A 20,313-nucleotide genomic window follows, 5' to 3' on the forward strand; every position below is an offset into this window, starting at 1 on the left:
TAATTTTATTTTTGTCTGATATATTATAATATTAATTTATTACCTACTTGCGATCTGACCATTTAAATCTTGACTCACTAACTTATCCAACTCGAGGTTCGGTCTAACTTTTAAAACATTGCCTTCTTGTTTGGGCCATCTATCGATGCTCTGTTTCTGACCTCCGTCGTTTTGGCCAATATAACACAGAGAGGGAGAGAGAGAGGTGCCATTCCAACTGCAATGTTATGACCGGCCGAGACATAATTTCCTGATATCTGAAACTGTGAGGGAGTTTCTCGAGATCTGGGCTGTTACACCACTGCAACATGAAAAATTGAAGTTGGAATAAGAACGGTAGCATAAGTGTTAAATGCCTTAATACCAACCAATAAACTTAAGAAGCCCATCACATCAGGTTTTAGATAGATCACCCTTTATACTGCTGCCCAGTTCTCGCTGCAGATTCCAATTGAAGTAGTTGTTTCATCTTGTCATCAACTACTATTTTTCAATGAAGAGATGCCAACCAGTCCTATTAAACCCAAAAGATTCTAATCCAAGACACAGATCTTTATGTTCCTGCCATTATTGCATTAATGCTAGTGCTGATTTTAAAAAAACTCTTAACATGTCGGCTAAGGTTTTGTATTGATCCCTCTGTCCCTTTATGTAAAGCCCGGTTTTGAAATTCATCCATGCCAATGCCTTCTTTTTTCCTTTTTCGTTCTTTCCTATCCTACCCTTATTCATTTAGTAGGGGCTGGCCAAAAAAACAAAGAACGTTCTAGAATTGTAGTGTCCTCAGCCTCTAGCTCAATAGACACCGTTGAATCCATGTTAGTCTTGGAGTTAATGAATGATTGTTCCTCCTTTTACTTACTGAGCTTAGCTTGTGATTTATTCTCTTAATCTTAAAACTTTTTCCATTATCATGTTTGGCTAATGGGTGTTGTAACGAGGGTCATGTTCCCCTGCATATGCGTATTCATTTTTACAGTTCAAAAACTGACGCTCAACTTGTAAAAGAGAGAGCCTTTTTTTTTTTTTTTCCCTGAAGGGGGACTATCTTATCCTCTTGGGTATAGATGCTGTTTCTCTCGTTATCAGTTCAATGATAATATCCCGGACCCCTTGAACGACCGTTCTCTTTTGCTTGAGGTATTACCATCTGATTCTGCCAAATGAGTCATCTTGTTCGGTGATAAAAGTTGCGATTGCAAAGGGACTGAATCTAACCTCTTTGGGTCTGAACGTGGGAATTGAGGATACTAGGGACGGAGGGAGGAGCAAAGACAGAGGAGGAGGTCAAAGAAGAAAATGCTATGACCAAGTCACTTAAATCCAAAATTCGTCGTTTTGGAGATGAGCTAGCAGTTGGGCTCTGGCATTGCATATTCTTCTTGTCCATGTTATTGTACTTCACTTTCACTGTATTACATCCTGTCCTTAATGTAAAAATAAGATAATTAATTTAGGAATATTAAGAAAATTGGTTGTATTGGTTATTTGTCACAAATGTGTATTAATCTCTCTAAACTATCCTTTTCAATCATGTCCATTAAATAATTAGAATTATTTCATAATAGAAACCCTTACAATCAATAGGGCTATTTTGGAAAAGAATAGAAAACAAAGTGGAATAAGATCTTATATTTACGATCAACCCCTAATTAGCTTTTAAATTAAGGACTGGAAGTGGTAATTGTCAACAAATTCATCATTTTTACGGTTGTATCATTTTTACAGTGCCACCATTGGTAATGCCATTACGAGTTTATATAAAAGCCAAATCTATAAAAATTTCTTAAACATGCATTTATAATAAAATTTACAGAATTATGTATAATTATTCAAACTAGATATATTTTTCCTGCGTATTTTAATCGAAGCCTAAAATAAACTTCGTTGCTATGTATTTATACATAGTACTATATATTTTATATTTTTCAATTTGTAATAATATGTAACCTGACCTAATTGCACTCAAGTGAATACTGAATGTGCTCAATCTAAATGCTTTAATATCTTCTTTAAAAACTTAAAAATAAGTTGACTCCTACAAATCATTGACCAAAAGGCCCATAATCCATATATTACAGATAATCCAAACGAAAAAAAAAGAAAGAAGAAACCAACCATATTAAATTTATATCCATAATTTCTCACTACGTATTGCATCCAAACATTTCCAAATGGGATTGTCAATAAAAATGAGTCATAGACAACAACACAAATAAATTACAAATAGGTTCAATATTTATCCAAGTGACATCTTTGCATAAACATGTCCTTGATCTTGTTCAATGATGCCACAACATCTGACATATTGCAACGCTGTTGTGAAACATCGGCACAACAGTTCAACGCCAATTCAAAGATAGTGGATGTAGTTGTCAAAGTATTGGCAATATATTGTTGATCATCTCCTTGTATTAAATTGGAATCTATGACTTGAGTTAATGAATGTGGCAACGATTCAATTACCCAACTCTTCAAGCTCAAACCATCCACAAACATATCTTCTGTTGGCCTTTTTCTTGTGAACACTTCTATTACTATTATTCCGAAACTATACACATCAACTTTTGTTGAAACAATTCCAAGAGATCCGTATTCTGCATATGATTTGATTCGGCCAAGTGAAAAGTCAACTATCTCATAAAACAACTTACAAAATAAGCATTTAATCAATTCAGTCTTTTTGCTCATTGAGCTATAAAGAATTACAAGGATGAAGATATTTCAAGTCAAAAAAGTTATGACAATTGCTTTTTCTAAGTCAAGAAATTATAGGGATTAAGTTGTTTCAAATTAAAGTTTAAATACAGAATCAATAATTAGGAAAAGTTCAAGGATCAAAATTTATTCTTTTTCTTAGACTAAAGAACTTGGACATCCGTATGCTAAATTAATTAAACAAGTATAGCTCTCTTTTTTTAATCTAAAAGCCACCCTCATAAAGTTAGAAGTAAATACCCAAGAGTTTTTATCATACAAGAATTTGTGAGTATTCATATTGAAGGAAAAAGTAGCAACGTTTAGGATAATTACCTGGTGCAACATAACCAATTGTAGGTATTGTCTCTGTGAGTGTCCTCGATTTTCCTTTGTCTAAAAATTTTGCAAGTCCAAAGTCACTCAAATGAGCAACCATATTATCATCCAACAAAATGTTACTTGGCTTCAGATCACAGTGGACTATTGGTGTTGGTAAGCCATGATGGAGATATTCCAAAGCAGATGCGATGTTTATCATTATATTTAACCTTTGCAGAAAATCCAAACAATAGTTATGAGGATATAACCATTTTTCAAGACTCCCGTTGGGAATGAACTCCATTATCAAACACTAGAAATCATCATTGGAACAACTACTAATGATCTTCACCAAATTGCGATGACGCACATTACGCATTGCCTCACATTCCACCTCAAAACTACTTGACGATGCTTCAGAATCAAAATTGAATATTTTAACAGCAACCATTATTCCACTTGAAAGCCTTCCTTTGAATACAGAACCAAAACTTCCACTTCCCAGTAAGTTGCTCTCATCAAATCTGTTGGTTGCATCCAAAATTTCAAAATAAGAAATCCTTATTGGCATTCCTGAGGATGATAAATCTTGTTTCATAGTATGCCTAGAATTCATTCGTTTACGTTGAAGGAGGATAATGCCTAAAACAACCAAAATTGTTGACAAAACCACTGGTAGTATGTATCTCAGCAAAATCAATTTTGCCTTTGACCTCTTCCTTTTTTCTTTTTTGCATGGAGGAACTTGCATTTTTGGCTCACCACAAAGTGCTTTATTCATCATGAGAGATTCAGCTGACAAATCTTTGAAGACCCCACCACGAGGAATCTCGCCTTGTAGTTCATTATAAGAGAGATTAACATACTTAAGGGATGTAAGTGACTCTAGTGATTTAGGAATCTCACCAGACAAATTATTTTGGGAAAGGTCTAGCTTTTCTAAGCTTAGCAAATTCCCAAGTGATTCCGGAATCTTCCCTTGCAATATGTTCTGTGCCAAGGAGAAAACTTGCAAATTTTGCAAGTTACCAATGGTTTTTGGAATGGTGCCTGAAATATGATTTTTTGAGAAATCTAATAGTGTGAGGGCTTTTATGTTTCCAATCTCGAATGAAAGATTTCCAACTAACATGTTGGAAGATAGGTTTACTTTCAATATACCTGTCAAATTCCAAAAGGAAGAAGGTATCTCGGAAATCAACTTATTGGCGCCCAAGTAAAGCTCCTGCAAGGACATAAGATTTCCTAAACAAGAAGGCATTACTCCAGAGAACTTGTTTCGAGATAGATATAAATATGCAAGTCTTCCAATGTCACAAAGCTCATCAACAACCCAGCCATCTATCTCATTGCCCACAAGGTTTAAAAGCTGAAGAGCCTGTAAGTTGCCAATTGTTGTTGGAATCGATCCATTTAAAACATTGTCAGCCAAAGATAGCTTAAACAAGTTAGAAAGATTCCCAATTTCTGATGGTATGTTACCAGTAACCTCGCTAAAGTCTATCATCAGTATCTGTAGAGAATCAGACAAGTTTCCAATGGTCTTGGGAAGTTTCATATGCAGTGGATTCCTTGAGAGAACCAGAGTTTTCAAATGTCTACAATTTGACAACGAGCTAAAAAAGCAAGTTTCAGAATTGGAAGTATCTATTATGATGAAATTGTTGTCATTTACCCGAAGGGTTTCTAAGTATCTTAAATGCCCAAGTGTGCTTGGTAAAACCCCTTCAAAATTATTTTGCTCCAATTCCAAAATGGTTAACTTAGAAGCATTAGATATAGTATTCGGAATTCTTCCAGAAAGTTTGTTGCCCCATAAATACAACTCTTGTAGATTGGGAAGGCCATATCCAAGATCTGATGGAAGATATCCCGATAGAGAATTGTTTAAGAGAGACAAGACTTCTAAAGTTGAGATGTTGAAAACTTCTGATGGAATAGATTCTCTCAATTTGTTTTGAGATAACAATAGTGTCTCAAGTTGTTGAAGGTTGCCTATTTCCATAGGTATTGAGCCTGGAAATCAATTACCAATAGAAGTACCAATGAAATTAATATTTGAAGCTAACACAAAAATGCAAATAAAACCATAATGTCTAGCTATTTAGATGTACCTGTATGATGCTCAATATTGAGTGCTTGGTCACTAATTAATGTCATCCACCCAGACTTCTTCTTTTTTTTTTTTTTTTGTTTGGTGGCAGTCATCCACCCAGACTTTACCTCAAGCTAATGTATTTTCTTTTAGGAAGATATTAACGTACAATGAGATATCTTGTTTATAGGTCCTTTACTATTTTTAGTTATAAAATTCTTGAAAAATTTGGTAGAAACATCAACAATAGAAGTTAAATGTACGTGCATGTGAGACTAACTTTTTTTTTATTTAGTCTCTCTGTCACCTTAATGAGGAGTAATCATAAATTTTTGGGTTACAATGCAAATCTACTCCAAAGTTTTCATTCAAGAACGCTGGGCACCCCATAAGTTTTTTTTGGGTGCAAATTTTCCTCAAAAGTTTAAAATCATAACAATATTGCCCCTTACCATTAAAGATGTTAATAGTCAACGTCACTATTTTAACAGTTAACATTAGTTTTTTAACATAATGAAGTAATATTGTTATGATTTTGAACTTTCAAATTAAATTTACACCAGAAAAAAAACTCCTAAGTACCCAATGCTTTTGAGTAAAAACTTTTGAAGTAGATTTGCATCTTTTAACATATTACAATATTCTATTAGCAATTTTGAAACTTGCAATATCCAGGAGGGGAGTAATTTTTTTCCTAAGGGTTCATTGGGTATGTGAGAAATGGAAAGGGAGGGAAGGAAAAATTTTAATAAACTTAATTTAAAAAATCAGAAAAGTGAGGTTAAAAGCTTTTAATTAATTTTTACTACTCTTTTATCTTACATCTTCTCTTTATTAAAATTTTAAAACTCCACTTTTTCAATTTTTTAATCAAGTTCATTAAAAAAATTTTCTCCCTCCCCTCTCCACACACCAGTGATACATACCCAAAAGAAAATTTAATAGGTTTCCCTAGTCCTATCTACGTAGGTTTACCCAATTCTAAATAACAAGTAATTTCTCATGTTAAATACTCTTTTAATAAGTTTTCTCAATCATGATCCTGATCTCATTCTCAATGCTTCATACCAAGGAACCATTACATGCAACCCCTAACTGAATGGCAATGTGTTACTTGCACTGTGTACTGGCCATCGAGGTATATTAGGTTTGGGATTGGCCTAACCCGAAGAATTTAATTAGTTATTCGAGTCAATCATATGTTTGTACTCTTAACCCTTGAGTGTCACATTTTCCCACACCGATTTATAGGGGGGAAAAAACCTTTACACCGGTTCCTTCAGAAACAGTGTAGAAAGGTGTAAAATATTTCTACGCCAATTCTGACATCAACCGAGGTAGAAAGTGAGTATTTCTACACCGGTCACAACTGGTGAAAAATGGGGATTTTCTACAATGTACAACCGGTATACTTACTACTTAACTGTTTCCTTATGAAAACAATGTCCTACTCATTTGCTATTACTTAATTAGTACAGTATACTTGCAGTATACGAAGTTGTTTGCAAACAAACTTATCTGTTGAAAACAGTCTTAACATGAGCCATTGATCTTATTTTTCCAATTTTTATGAAGATAATATAATCTGTTGTCAGTTTACCTTATTAAAGTGAAGGTACAAGGCTTAATGGAGCATGGTCAAATGTAATCAATGTGTTAGTCATGTAGCCACTATGTCTCTTAAAAGAAATATTGCCATTGAAGTAGTCATAATAGCATAGTCCCCAATAAATAGATATAAATGAACATCTCTTGCAATATGGCAGCAAAAGAAGAAAAAGCACTACTTATATGATGCTGGTATGAAGAGTATATCACATAAACGAAAAAAAAATGATAATAGCACGTTGTATTGCTGGGTGAAAATATACCTTCAAAATTATTGCTTTCGAGATTTAAATCTTGAAGCATAGTCAAATTCCCAATGCCTCTTGGTATGTGGCCAAATAGCTGATTAGCTGATAGGTCTACAATTTCCAGATTTGTAAGGCTTCTAATTTCATCGGGAATATTTCCTGCAAGCCAAAATAATTACTATGTTTACAGTGTTGATGCATAAATAGTTAGAAGTAAAATGCGCAACCCTTAGGTTGTTTAGTACTAGTATATATGATAGAGTCATTAAAAAAAAAGAATTATAGTAACACTTTTTATTTTAATTTTGCTGCTTAATTTCTAGGTTGTCAAACTCAGATATACCCATTCAAGTATTGTCAAGTTTCAAATCCATATTGACATGAAAGAGCATATTTAACATTAACTTTGTGAAATTCATTCTAGGAAGATCGCCAAGTTTGTCAATAGTAACTCATCCAATTCTACATAAAAGATAATGCTTTTAATTTGGAGATGACCCAGTCCTATGTTTTAAAGGACATCTGAAATTTTAAACATTTTCTATTTTTCTTTCTACGTACTAATTGCCTATTATATCATTGCATTAATTATCTCTAACGTCCTTTTTTCCCTACTCATTCTCTATCTCTTCCTCACTCTCGCTTTTCATCGATAAGAGTATTTTTGAAAAATAAAATACATTTTTTGGTATTTATTTCCTTTAACTAATTTTTTATCTACATAATCTGATTATTTATATCTTATAATAGGACTAAAAGGATTATTCTGCAGAGTCACAAATTCTTGCTCATGCATAAAATATCATAGAAAAGCCTACCAAAAAATCATAGCAAAAGAAAAGTGCAGAGCACTTTCAATTTGATAAAAGTATATATACCTTCTAAGTTATTGTCGGCAAGAGACAACTCTTGGAGCATAGTCAATTTTCCAATGATTTTCGGTATGTGACCAGACAAGTGATTACCACTCAAGTCTATTTTGTTCGCATGTGTAAGATTGCTAATTTCGTTGGGAATATCTCCTGCAGTATATGAAGTTTAATTTGTTGCATAAAACAATTATTATATCAAAGGAGATATGAACGGTAAAATGTGTTCGGAATGCATGCATAATTTTTAATATAAATTTGATGGTTTAGGAATCTTTTTAAAAATTACTACCTCCATCTTTAAATAAGATCCAGTTGATTAATTTAGAAAGATTAAGAAAATGTATGAGACCCGGTTAACTAATTTTGGAAGATAAAAAAATTACTAAATTACTTAGTTATACCATATATTAAATGAACTCTCTAAAATGCTTATACCTATCATTAGATGGTATATTAATTTATAAGTGAGGCAAATTAATTAAAAAAATGACAAATATAAAGTTTTAATGTCATTCAGTAACTTTTTTTAATCTTTCGAAATTAGTTAACCGGGTGTTAATTATACTTTATAGACAGAACAACTGACACGGATAAACTTTGTCGACAGTTGAATTATCGACCCTCTATATTAAGCCTTGAATTATGGACCCCTAACTTATTTTTTTTTAAAAAATGTCTCTTTCTCTATTTTGATATTTTTACTCTCTACTCTTTCAAACATTAGCCTCTAACTGTTCGTTGGCTGGGTCGTACTAGTTGAATTGGAACCGGCTTTTCTCCTCTACCCTTACCATCCTCTTCTCAGCCTCTACCCAAAACTACACTGTTTTGAATGTGAAAATAGAGGCTGACCCTCTTTTTTTAAAACCAATATTTATCGCTCTGAAATATTTCTTTTAATAGTATACATTATCTTAAGATAATTTTTAGTGTATTTAACACTTTAAAATATCTTTTCAGTAATAAGTTGAAGCTGCAGTATTTTTTTCAGTAGCACATAATATTCTAAACTAATTTTAGAATGATGGGTGTTAGTACTAGGAAAATAATGCAGGATGCAGTAAAAATTAGTTTGAGATATTGGATGCCACTAAAAAAAATAGCTCATAGTGCAACATGTTAGATACCGGATACTACTGAAAAATAATTTTGGGTGCCACATGCGCTAAAAATTATTTTAAGATACTGGATGTACTGAAAATTAGTTTAAGATAATGAGTGTTACTGAAAAATAGTTTAGAGTGTCATTTGTTAGATATTAGGTACTACTGAAAAATATTCTTAGATGCCGAGCAGGTAGGATTAAAAATTATTTTAGGATACTGAATATTATTAAAAAAAATATTTCAAATTGAAGGATATTGGTTTGGGGGGAAAAAAGGGACCAGCCTTCATTTTTCACTACCAAACCCGTGTAGCTTTGGGCAGAGGAGGGGAAGAGGATGGTAACTTGGTAAGGGTAGAGGAGGAAAGCCGGATCTGTTTAATTGGGTATGAAGTCCGCCTTCCCAATTGGAGAGGAATCTTTCTGCCGATGTTCCTGCCCAGCCTTCTGATTCCAGAGAAGATTCTCAATTGTGTTTGCTCTTCCTTTTTTTCCTTTTTTTTTAAGTTTATTTCATTTCGATTGCCCAAAAAAATTGATAAAGACAAATTTTGATTAGAAACTTAAAGGATAATGAATTCCTGTAAATTTATTTTGTGGTTTTGATTTTAACAATCCCATTAAAGAATAAAATTTATGAAAATAAAGTAGGAAATTTGATATATTTTGTAGTATATACTTATAAAATGTCGTCTCTTAAATATAATCAAGTACTCCATGATATTATTTATAATGAGAGTATTTTTTATCATTAATACAAATTATTTTATTAAATTTATTATATAAATATACAATTTTACTCTTAATTTACTATATCTAGTTCTTGATATAAAAGCTAATTTGATATTCAATTTAGTCTTAAGTATGAGATTTCAATATATTTTATCTCTCATATTTATCTATTTTTCTCAAAATTGTCCTGGTAGTAGTTGCACATGTTAAACATTTCATCAAATGGTAGTTTTAGTTAATATGTATGATTAATAAGGATATTTTGGGGAAGAAAATACCCATTTATTATAAATAACTAACTCAATTTCTTTAATATATTCAAATTAGTTAACTAACTCTTATATTAACCACTATTTATTTTTTCTTTTTAGATAGGACTCCATATCCGCTTTGGAATGTCACTATCTACTGTAAAGGGTCAAATATTACAGAGTTCCTTGCATTCTAGCATCCAACTTGCCATATAGTACTTGAAAAATTTATTGCCCATAAATATGTTTCAACCCCAATGTATTATTGATGAAATCAATACTGTATTTCCAACGATGCATGTATAGATCAGTTGTTCGTCAAGCCCAAAAAAACAAAGGATTAGTTGTTGGACCCCAAAAGAGTATGCATGTATAGAGAAAATCATCAAAAAGGAAAAATAAAGATAGTCAAAATTATGGAGTGGTAAAATTTTACCTTGTAAGTTATTGTTGTAAAGATATAATTGTTGAAGCATGAGCAGGTTTCCAATACTCGTTGGTATTTGACCAGTCAACTTATTAAGTTCCAAGTAGATAATTTTCAGCTTTGTAAGCTTACTCATTTCTATGGGAATATGTCCTGCAATATGGCAACAAAAAATAACATTTTTGTGAGTGCTGTTGTATAAAAAAATATTATTAAAACCAATTAAGTCAGTCATTAAATGTGTTCGTAATGCATTATTGTGGTCTCTTGATATATATATATATATATATATATGTATATCCAATAATTTGAGGGATGTTCAATATTACCAATCATATAATATTAGACCCCGAAAAAAAGAAAGAAAAAAGAACGTTGACTTAGACGGATTTTTGTAATTTGTACAGTTCATGAGTTTTGTACAACATAATTGACACTAATGAGTGAGTTTTGTTTTGGCCAGAACAAAAGGAGTAAGCTTACTAGAACTAAAATACACTACCTCTAGTCTTTAATATAAGAGCGAGCTGACTAATTATTTGGGTAAATTAATAAAACTAGTTAAGTTAGTTCTTTATACTCCCTCCGTTCCTTATTATAAGAGACATTTGATGCTTATGGTATGTTCCTATATATAAGAGACACTTAAAAGTTGTCTCTACTTTTTTGTGTTGATTTCCTATTTTACCCATATTTATTGTTTCCCACTCACACTCTCTCTCCCTCCCACTTCTCTTTCTTTTAATATTTTAATTATTCTCTTTCATATTCTCTTTCCTTATTAATGAGGGCATTCTTGGAAAATAAATTATACTTTTTACATATTAATTGTTCTTAACTAATTTTAACTAATTTTTTGATCAACGTATTTCGGTTATCTGTCTCTTATAATAAGAAACGGAGGGAGTAATAAATAGATATTGTTTTTTTTTAAAGTACCCCTGTTAATTAAGTGTTAATTGATAAAATATTTAATATGTACAACTATTACTGAGACAACCATGAAAAAATAGATAAATATAAGAGACAAAGTGGAGTTAGATCTTATATTTAGGACCAAACTAAATGTCAAACTAGCTCTTATATTAAATATCAGATGTAGTGTGTGTATCACTTCAGGTTTTGAAATATGACCATGCTTTTAGAAACATAACTAACATTTGCTATTTTTTTAATTCCGAATATTCAACTATATAAAAGTAAAATTAAACAAAACTATTACTTTGCTATATAAAAGTTGAGATCTACAAGGAACATGAGCATAGTTCAAATATTCAAATTTATGCTTCATAAACATAATGGATAAGTTTTATGTGTATCATCAGTTCAAAGTAAGGTTAAAATAAGATGCTGATAGAATGCACTGTGTGTGTGTGTGTGTGTGTAAACGTGAGCAAATAGAACAAAAGTTATATATATCACATATTCCCTCCGGACTTGTAACATATTTTATAATATAACATGTTTTAAAACATTAATTTTTTATAAGCAGTATTCCGAATTAACTATAAAATTTCCTAACTAACCAAACTACTCTTTTAGTGAGTTTAATTTAATTTTGATATTTTTTAAAAAAATAATTAATCTCTTGTTAACTTTGTTAATTTATGTAAAGTTGCCATTAAGTACTTATAAAAAGAAACAGGAGAAGTAATAATTATGGAAGGCATACCTTGTAGGAGGTTGAGAGACAAAGAGATGCGCTCAAGTGAGGATATGTTAGAAATGGAAGGAGGTATAATTCCTGAAAGCTTGTTGACAGAAAGGCGTAAATTTTTGAGATGTTGAAGCCTTCCAATATCAAACGGAATAGATCCTCGGAGAGAATTACAATTCAAACCCAAGGTCTCCAACTTTGACAAATTGGATACACTTGCAGGAATGATACCTCCAAAACTATTATTGCCAAGAATCAAGTGTTGAAGGGTAACTAAGCTTCCTATCCAACTTGGGATTTCTCCACTGAGTACATTATAGCTCAGGTTCAGAATTTCTAACCTCTGCAACTGAAGCAACTCTTTTGGCAACTTACCAAACAGGTTGTTTCTGCTGAGGTCCAGTTTTACTAGGAAGGACAAATTGCCAATCTGTGAGGGTAAGGTTCCGTTGAGATCCATGTTAGAAAGACTCAGTATTCTCACTCTCTCATGCTCAGAGTCACATGTAACCCCAGACCAATTGCATATGGAAGACGAATTGGACCAGTTTTGCAAGTGATTGTAAGGATGCCTAACAGAGGATTTGAAAGCAAGAAGCGCCGCCAATTCATCGGAATTAGTAAAATTGGACTGACAAAAACCTGGGCAAATCATGAAGAACATAAAGCAGAACAGAAAGATGATGTTTCCCATGTTGGTGGAAGGGATATATGCGATTTGTTAGTAGACGCAAGAATAAATACTATGATGAGAGTGATGGTAGCAAGGTAATTAATTGTAAACCCGAGAAAGGTCTTAACCAAGAAAAGTATATGCGGAATATTCAAAGCTTGATTTAGGTAATCAATAGAAATAGAAATACGAAGACAAGTTGATTAGAAAAACCAGGAAATTAAAGCAAGTGTGACTGAATAGCATCCATCGTGGAAACTTCTGTGTCCGCTTAACGTTATTAGTCAATTAAAAAAACAGATTGACTATAAAGGGGATGGTGGGGACCGGCAATAATATTTAGCCAAATACATTGTATAAAGTAAAATGACCAAATGTATATTTTAGCCAAATATATTTTAGGGAGAATTACTATGAAGTCTCAATTGAGGAAAATAATTATTAAAAAGTCTTAGTGACAACAGTGCAGTTTATAATAACAAGTTTCAGGCTAATAAATAACAGTTACTCAATTGTTATTAGGATATACTAGTAATTATCCTTTTTTGGGATCTTATTATAATTCTTCAAAGTTTTTATGTAGGAGATGTGGTGTGGGTATCCAAAATTTTTTTATATCGCTTCATAAGCGGTAAAAAGGAGGAAAATCATCCTAACGACTAAAAAACTAATGTTAATCATTAACATTTTTGGTGATCAATATTACCCTCTTTTTAACATTCCCGACCAATATTGATCCCTTAGAAAACTTTTGGATACTCACGGCGCAGAAGCTTTCACAACAAAATTGGACTTTAACCAGAATTAAAGGTGCTAAATAACAATATTTTCTTCACTTTCTATCCCGATGGACTATACACTACAACCCGATCGACCATACACTACAACCGGCGTAGAATATTTCTTTGCTGGGTATGACATTTGCCGGTGTAGAAAGTGAAGTGGAAAGTGAATATTGATGGAAATAAGAAGACAACTTGATTAGAGAAAACAGGAAGGCGGTTGTGAGTCGCATCAATCTCATATCGCTGAAATTTCTGTATCCGCTTAACAGCTAATTGATTTATTAGTCAATTAAAAAGAGAGGTTGATTATCAAAGGGATGATGGGGGCCCGCAATGATATTATTGATCAGAATGGATTTCATTGTCTGGGGAAAAAAACGAGAGAATGGATTTCCCCTAAAAGCATAGAGTATTCAAATCCCCACAACGAATAGTGGAATACTCAAATTATAGTTAGTTTGTGTTCCAACGAAATAAAAAAAAAAAAGAAGGTATAACCCCCCCCCCAATTTTTTAGGGACTGCTTGGGCAACACCTAAGTAGTATTAAACCCAAAATAACAAAAAAAAAAACTTATACTTTAAAATCTGTGATGAAATATTAGTCAGGGTTAAAAATTAAGTTAAAATTTAGGTTTAATGGAAAGTAAAGAAGAGACCTTTGTAATTTTAATAAGAAAAATTAAAAGAGAAATTTTTTTTTTCCAAAAGTGAAGAGAGATCAATGTGCTGTACTCAAATAAATAAATAGTAATTATTCGTAAATTGATTCTCAATTTGCCATGCACCTTTTTCACCTTAATGTACTGTGGCAAGTACAAAACATGAGCGTCATTATTGATTAAGCGTGGTGAATACTAAATAGGGTGATTTTCTATTGATTTTATATTGATATATAGATGGGTTGATATACCATGATGCATTTTAATTGATTGCAGAATTACATTTGTTGTAAAATAATAAAACTAAAAGTAATCATTATACATATAAAAATGAAATAAAAATTAACATTCTACAGTTTGTAGACTTTCTTTTGAAATCTGGGCAGTGTGACATTCATTTTTCGACAATTATCAAATAGAATAGAAGTGTGAATTGTTGGCCAATAACGTATGAACTATTGAAACTTGAACAAGGAATCTACACTATATTGCCATATATTTTTCCAAAACATAACAGTGTGATTGAAAACTTTGATATTAGGGGTGTTCAACTATACGCTGACCCAATACCGTACCACTCATTTTGGATGGGATAGTCCTGTTCTGAAAGTTTTGAGATAGGATGAAAGCAAACCGGGATAAAATTGTTCCAGAACGGGATGGGACATGGGACGAGGGGTGTCCCATCCTAGTCCCTCCCCAACATATTATTTTCATTTTTAATTGTTATAAATTTATTTTATTTATCATTGTAATAGTATTTGGTTATGATATTTATTAATTGTTTTTTTTTTATAAGTTAGTTTGTATGGGTTACACGATATTTTTTGTAGTGAACATTTTAAGTTTGTTTATTTTGGTCCATCAAAATTACAAAAAATATTTTTTCTTTGTCATTGTTTCCTCATTTATATCTATTTTTTAATATAGTTTCTATTATGTTTTTCAGGTATAATTAGTTTTCAAATTAAAAACTAAAAAAATCCAGAAAAAAAAAGGAACAGGACAAGACACAAGACAGAAAAAACTGTCACATTCCATGAACACCCCTACTTGACATAATTCTCATAAATAACTTGATATAAGTATTGTTTTTATGTTATTTACCACATCTACGAAATTATTCAAACAGATTCTGTTAAGAAATGAGATCAAGTAATTAGATATTGGTCCCAACGACATAAGTATTGTTTTTATGTTATTTACCACATCTACGAAATTATTCAAACCGATTCTGTTAAGAAATGAGATCAAGTAATTAGATATTGTTCCCAACCATGTTATTAGTTTAATTTTACCATGGTTAATTGTTGATTATTTTGATTATAATTGTTATTTATTTAATATGTTCATTAATTTAAATTTGCAGATATTTGAAAATCCAGGACCTTATACAAAGGAAGATATAAATACTAGTAGAGACAGTTTTTATATTTCTGGAGATATGGTAAAAAAAGAAAAAAAAAGTGTTCATCTAGTTCTTAATGTAAGACATATTTAACTAATTTAATTAGATTAAAAAAGTAAAATAAGTTAGTTAATTACAAAAAATATGACATGTTTTTCCTAAAACACTATAATCTTCTTCCTTAATAAGATCATTTAGAAAAAATTGATAAATATAAAAAATAGATCTTATATTTGGAATTAGAATCAACTCAACAATTAGATCCTATATTAAGGACAGAAGAATTATTAATCTCTTTCTGTAGAGCTACGTTCATAGCCAGTTTACTTAGATTGGACAATAGACTTTTGTATATATTGTGATTAGGTTAGATAATATACATCTGGTTGGTGATTTGCTATTGGTTTTGGTTCAGATAGTACAAAACTGAATCTGATACTATTAGCATATCTCATTAATATCTTGATCTGCCCAATTAATTAATAAAGATATCTTGAATGATTATTAAATTAATTAAACCTTTTAAGCTATAAGTCAGCCATGAATTTATCCATACCTAGCGTAGATTAATTGTGTATGTCGTTCATGGATCTAGAAACTGATTTTACGTCTCAGTTCGTGACCTAATTTTTATGACAAGATTAAGCGGAAGGCAACCTAAAATCTACAATTTAAGCACAGGGAAGATAAATATAAAAGAGATCAAATACAAAATATTTAAACCCAAAAGCCAAACATATAAAATTCAAAAATGCCTTCTCCAAACTAGATTAGTAGATTACATCCTTACTCTGTAGCTTTCAACCCCTAGCTTGGGAATTTAGAAATTCATAAAAGAAATGCACAACAAACTCATTATACAAATTTCTTAAACGCCTATGGAGAAAGAGAAGGGGGGAAAGTTGAAAAATATGCTTTGTGTGTGTGTGTGTGTAAAGGTTGCAGTGATCATAAGCTAATTGGCAGTGGCTTAGTGCCTCTGTGGAACCTCATGTACTTCAGTTTTGAGGCTCATTCGCAAGCATGCTTGGTGGCTTGCCTTTCGGAGGTGGTGGTTTATAGGGTGGTCTGTATGGTGGGCTTTTTGGTGGAGGGTTATTCTTTCCGTTTCCAAAGTTAGGATCTCCATCTTCTGATGATTGTGACTTAAGAATATAAGATGTTTGTGGTGGCCGGCGGTAGGAGGACCTCTGATGCTCCGCCGCATCCGCGACAGAGATTGGGATCATCAGAAACTGAACAGCTAAGAAAAGCACAACTAACAACTTGGATACCATCTTACTTCTTAGGGCTCTCAACTTAATTATTGGTGCAGAGAGCACTCATGCTAGTGCTGGCGTTTTATAAATTAATGTGACAATTCCTATGCCGTCATTATTGATGTCATCATCATAATACTTTTCTAAGTTTTACTATTAATTAAATGCATGGTTGTTATCAGTCCTTTCATTCAAGACTTATAAACAAAATTGGAAATTGTTTTGATCAACTCAATGCCCAAGTTTCAACTTGGATGCGAAGCCTCTTCACACTTGTACATTGTTTCAATCTTCCAAGTGTATCATATTTGTCCAAGTTAATTATTAGTATGATTTTAAAATTTCAGGTCAAATTTGCACCTAAAAAAACTTCAGTGTGCCTAGTGTTTTTGAACGAAAACATTCAAGACAAATTTGTATCTTAACTTTTTAAAAGAAAACAAAAATGAACGACAAGATTGTCCTGGAATGTATGGGATGTCCTTCAATTTGATGATATAAGGATTCCTTTTAGTGAAAACTGCAAGGTTTTCCGAACGAAGGACAATACATTCACACGCACGCAAAACATGGTGCATTATAATGAAGCCTTGTCAATGGCAGAGAAAACTCAATCGATTATAGAAATGAACGATATGAAATGATATACAACAAGATTACATTGCGAAGATATATATTATTAGTAATTTAAAATATAAAATTTACAGTACTATACATAAATATGTAACAAATAACAACGAACCCTATTTTAGGCTTCGAGTAAAATACGCAGGAAATATATGCCCAGTTATAAATGATCATAAATAATTCTGTAAATTTCATTATATGTGTTTGATAGAAAATATTATAAATGTTTGTAAACTTCAATCATTCGCGGCCATCAATATATATATAATGTTTTTTTTTGTGTAAATTCAAAGTTTCTTTAAGTCAGATGGACTTGAGATTAATTTTTGTTGGGTGGGGAGTGTTAAAGTTAAGGTAATTGTAAATTTAATTTTTTTAATGATTAATAAATCTTTTTTTTAAAGTTTTTTACTCCCCCTCTGTCTCCTTTTGTAAGTAAAACCCAGTTTTCAGACTCCCAGATGCAATTAAGTTCGTACATGTCTTTGTTTCTTCTCCTTCTTCTCATTCGTACCCTTAGGGCCTGTTTGGTTTGAGGAGAGGGAAGGGGAGGGAGGGGAGGGAGGGAGGGGAGGGAGGGATAGGGAAGGGGAGGGGAGGTTTTATCCTCACCTTGTTTGGTTTGATTAAAAAGGAGGCGAGGGGAAGGTATTTAATGATCCCTTGTTTGGTTCAAGGAGGGGAGGGAGGGATAGTAATAATCAATTTACCATTTTACCCTTACATATTAGTTTATGTTTTTTATTGATATGTTATATAAATTAATTTACATCTTAATTTAAATTATATAATTTAATAAAAATTCAGTTTTATCATGTTAATATGTGTATTAAAAAATTGTTATAGTAATTTTTTATTCTAATTAATATAATAATATATTTAAAATAATCAAAGTAACAAATTTTATATGCTCTAAGAAAAATGAAATTTTATTTTCTTTAGGCTATCTTTTTTTCCAGCTTTAAATATATTTAATAAATAATATATTTATAAAAAACAATTAATTTTATATATTATAATTTTTTATTTAAATAATTTTTATAATATATTTTTAATTATAATAATGTATATATTTTTTGTTTTTTTACTTAGGATAATATATTTTTTTATTTGAAATAAATATTATAATAATATATTTTATGGGTAGAAGTGGAATATTAAAAAAATCATAAGAGCATAATGGTCCAAAATTTTGGCTCCCTTCCAAAAACCCTCAATTTGGAGGGGAGCCAAAATGGGGGAGGGGAGGGGAGGGGACATTTTAGCTCTCCTCCCCTCCAAAATTTTTAACCAAATGAGGGGAGGGGCTCATTTTCCCTCCCCTCCCCTCCCCTCCCCTCCAACCAAACACACCCTTAATCATTTATTAGGATGTACAGGTCATATATGATAAAAAGGTTGGATGTACAAGCTTCCTAATGGTACAGTATAATCTACGTACAATTTGGATGGGAAACGAGACAAAACAATATACAGGAAAATCCCTCGGGTCTTTTTTTTTTTTATTTTTTAAGGTCATCTTGTAAATGAAAATGCAGGAGATTGATTACTTCTGCTCCATGGAACCACCTTTGCGAAATAATTTCCAACTACATGTAAAATTCTAACACGTAGGATTGTGTTCGCTGAAGAGACAAAACCAAGAATATTTATTGCAAAACTTATTACTTTGGCAAGTAGTATTTGGAAACAAGTCACACATTGAGTAGTATAAAAGAACAAACTACACGATATAAAACTCTAGTGTCAGTATAGCAGCACACCGAGCTAGGTAACGCTAGCTTGTAACCCAAGTGGGGGCACTAGTGTGACGGAACACGGCTTTGGCATTTACCTGGTCGGGTTGAAGGAGGCAATTAGATGGCCTGCCCGTTCCAAGTCGAAAGCCGAGCCGTGGCTCCTAACCGAAGGCTTGGGGTTCGTGGTTCCTAAGCAAGAGGGCACTGCGTGAGGCTGGTTTCACAGAGCAGCGATAATCTCTGGCTCCTTACGGTGGAAGGATCACAGGCAGCTGCTTCTCCAGCCCACAATGCCAGGTGAGCGTAGCTGCTTGAACCATCACCTTTTTGTTAGGCCTCCTTGTGGTGCTCTGTTCCTGCCCAGACAGAAAGATGCCATTCGATCAGTAATGTTATGCCCAAGACATCATTATTTGACATCTGAAACTGTGAATCTGCTGTGTTACACCATTTCAGCATGAAAAATTGAAGTTGGAATATAAGAATGGTAGCCTCAAGTGTTGCATGCCTTAATACAAACCAATAAACTTAAGAAGCCAATCACATCATGTTTTAGATCGATCGCCCTTTATACCACTGGCCAGTTCTCACCTCGGATTCCAATTGAAGTAGTTGCTTCATCTTGTCATCAACTACTACCCGATGAATACATGCCAACCACTCCTTATCAAACCCAAAAGATTCCAATTTAACACATAGATCTTCATGTTCCATTATTATTGCATTTGCTGGTTCTGATTTTCAAAAACTCTTAACGTGTTAGCTGAGGTTTTATATTGATCGCTCTGTCCCTTTATATGAAGCCCTGTTTTGAAATTCATGGATGCCAATGTCTTCTTTTTTTGCCTTTTTCCTTCTTTCCTATCCTACCCTTAATCATTTAGTAGGGGTTGGCAGAAAAACAAAAATCGTTCTAGAATTGTCGTGTTCTCAACCTCTCGATCAATAGACACTGTTGAATCCATGTTAATCTTGGAGTTAATGGATGACTATTAATTCCTCATTGTACTCACTGAGCTTAGATTATGATTTATTCTCTTAATTTTAGTACCTTTTTCCATTATCGTGTTTGGCTAATGGGTGTTGTAACGAGCGTCGTGCTCCCCTGCATAATGCTTATTCATTGTTACGGTTCAAAAACTCACGCT

The 20,313-nt window shown here is 32.4% G+C and overlaps 1 long non-coding RNA gene and 1 pseudogene across 1 annotated transcript; both read right to left on the bottom strand.

Moving 5' to 3' along the window:
- Positions 1-1,213: 1,213 nt before the first annotated feature.
- On the bottom strand, positions 1,214-5,023 carry LOC114755306 (putative receptor-like protein kinase At3g47110; annotated as a pseudogene).
- Positions 5,024-9,420: 4,397 nt separating this feature from the next.
- LOC114755295 (uncharacterized) lies at positions 9,421-19,486 on the bottom strand. The gene is made up of 3 exons (XR_003741299.1): positions 19,371-19,486; positions 15,362-15,366; positions 9,421-9,431 (listed from the first exon to the last, which is right to left on the bottom strand). It is a non-coding gene; the product is annotated as an uncharacterized LOC114755295 (long non-coding RNA).
- Positions 19,487-20,313: the final 827 nt, after the last annotated feature.

The sequence above is a fragment of the Neltuma alba genome, unplaced genomic scaffold (genome assembly GCF_004799145.2).
Source record: "Neltuma alba isolate B1F8T4 unplaced genomic scaffold, ASM479914v2 tig00010248_pilon, whole genome shotgun sequence".
NCBI lineage: Eukaryota > Viridiplantae > Streptophyta > Magnoliopsida > Fabales > Fabaceae > Neltuma > Neltuma alba.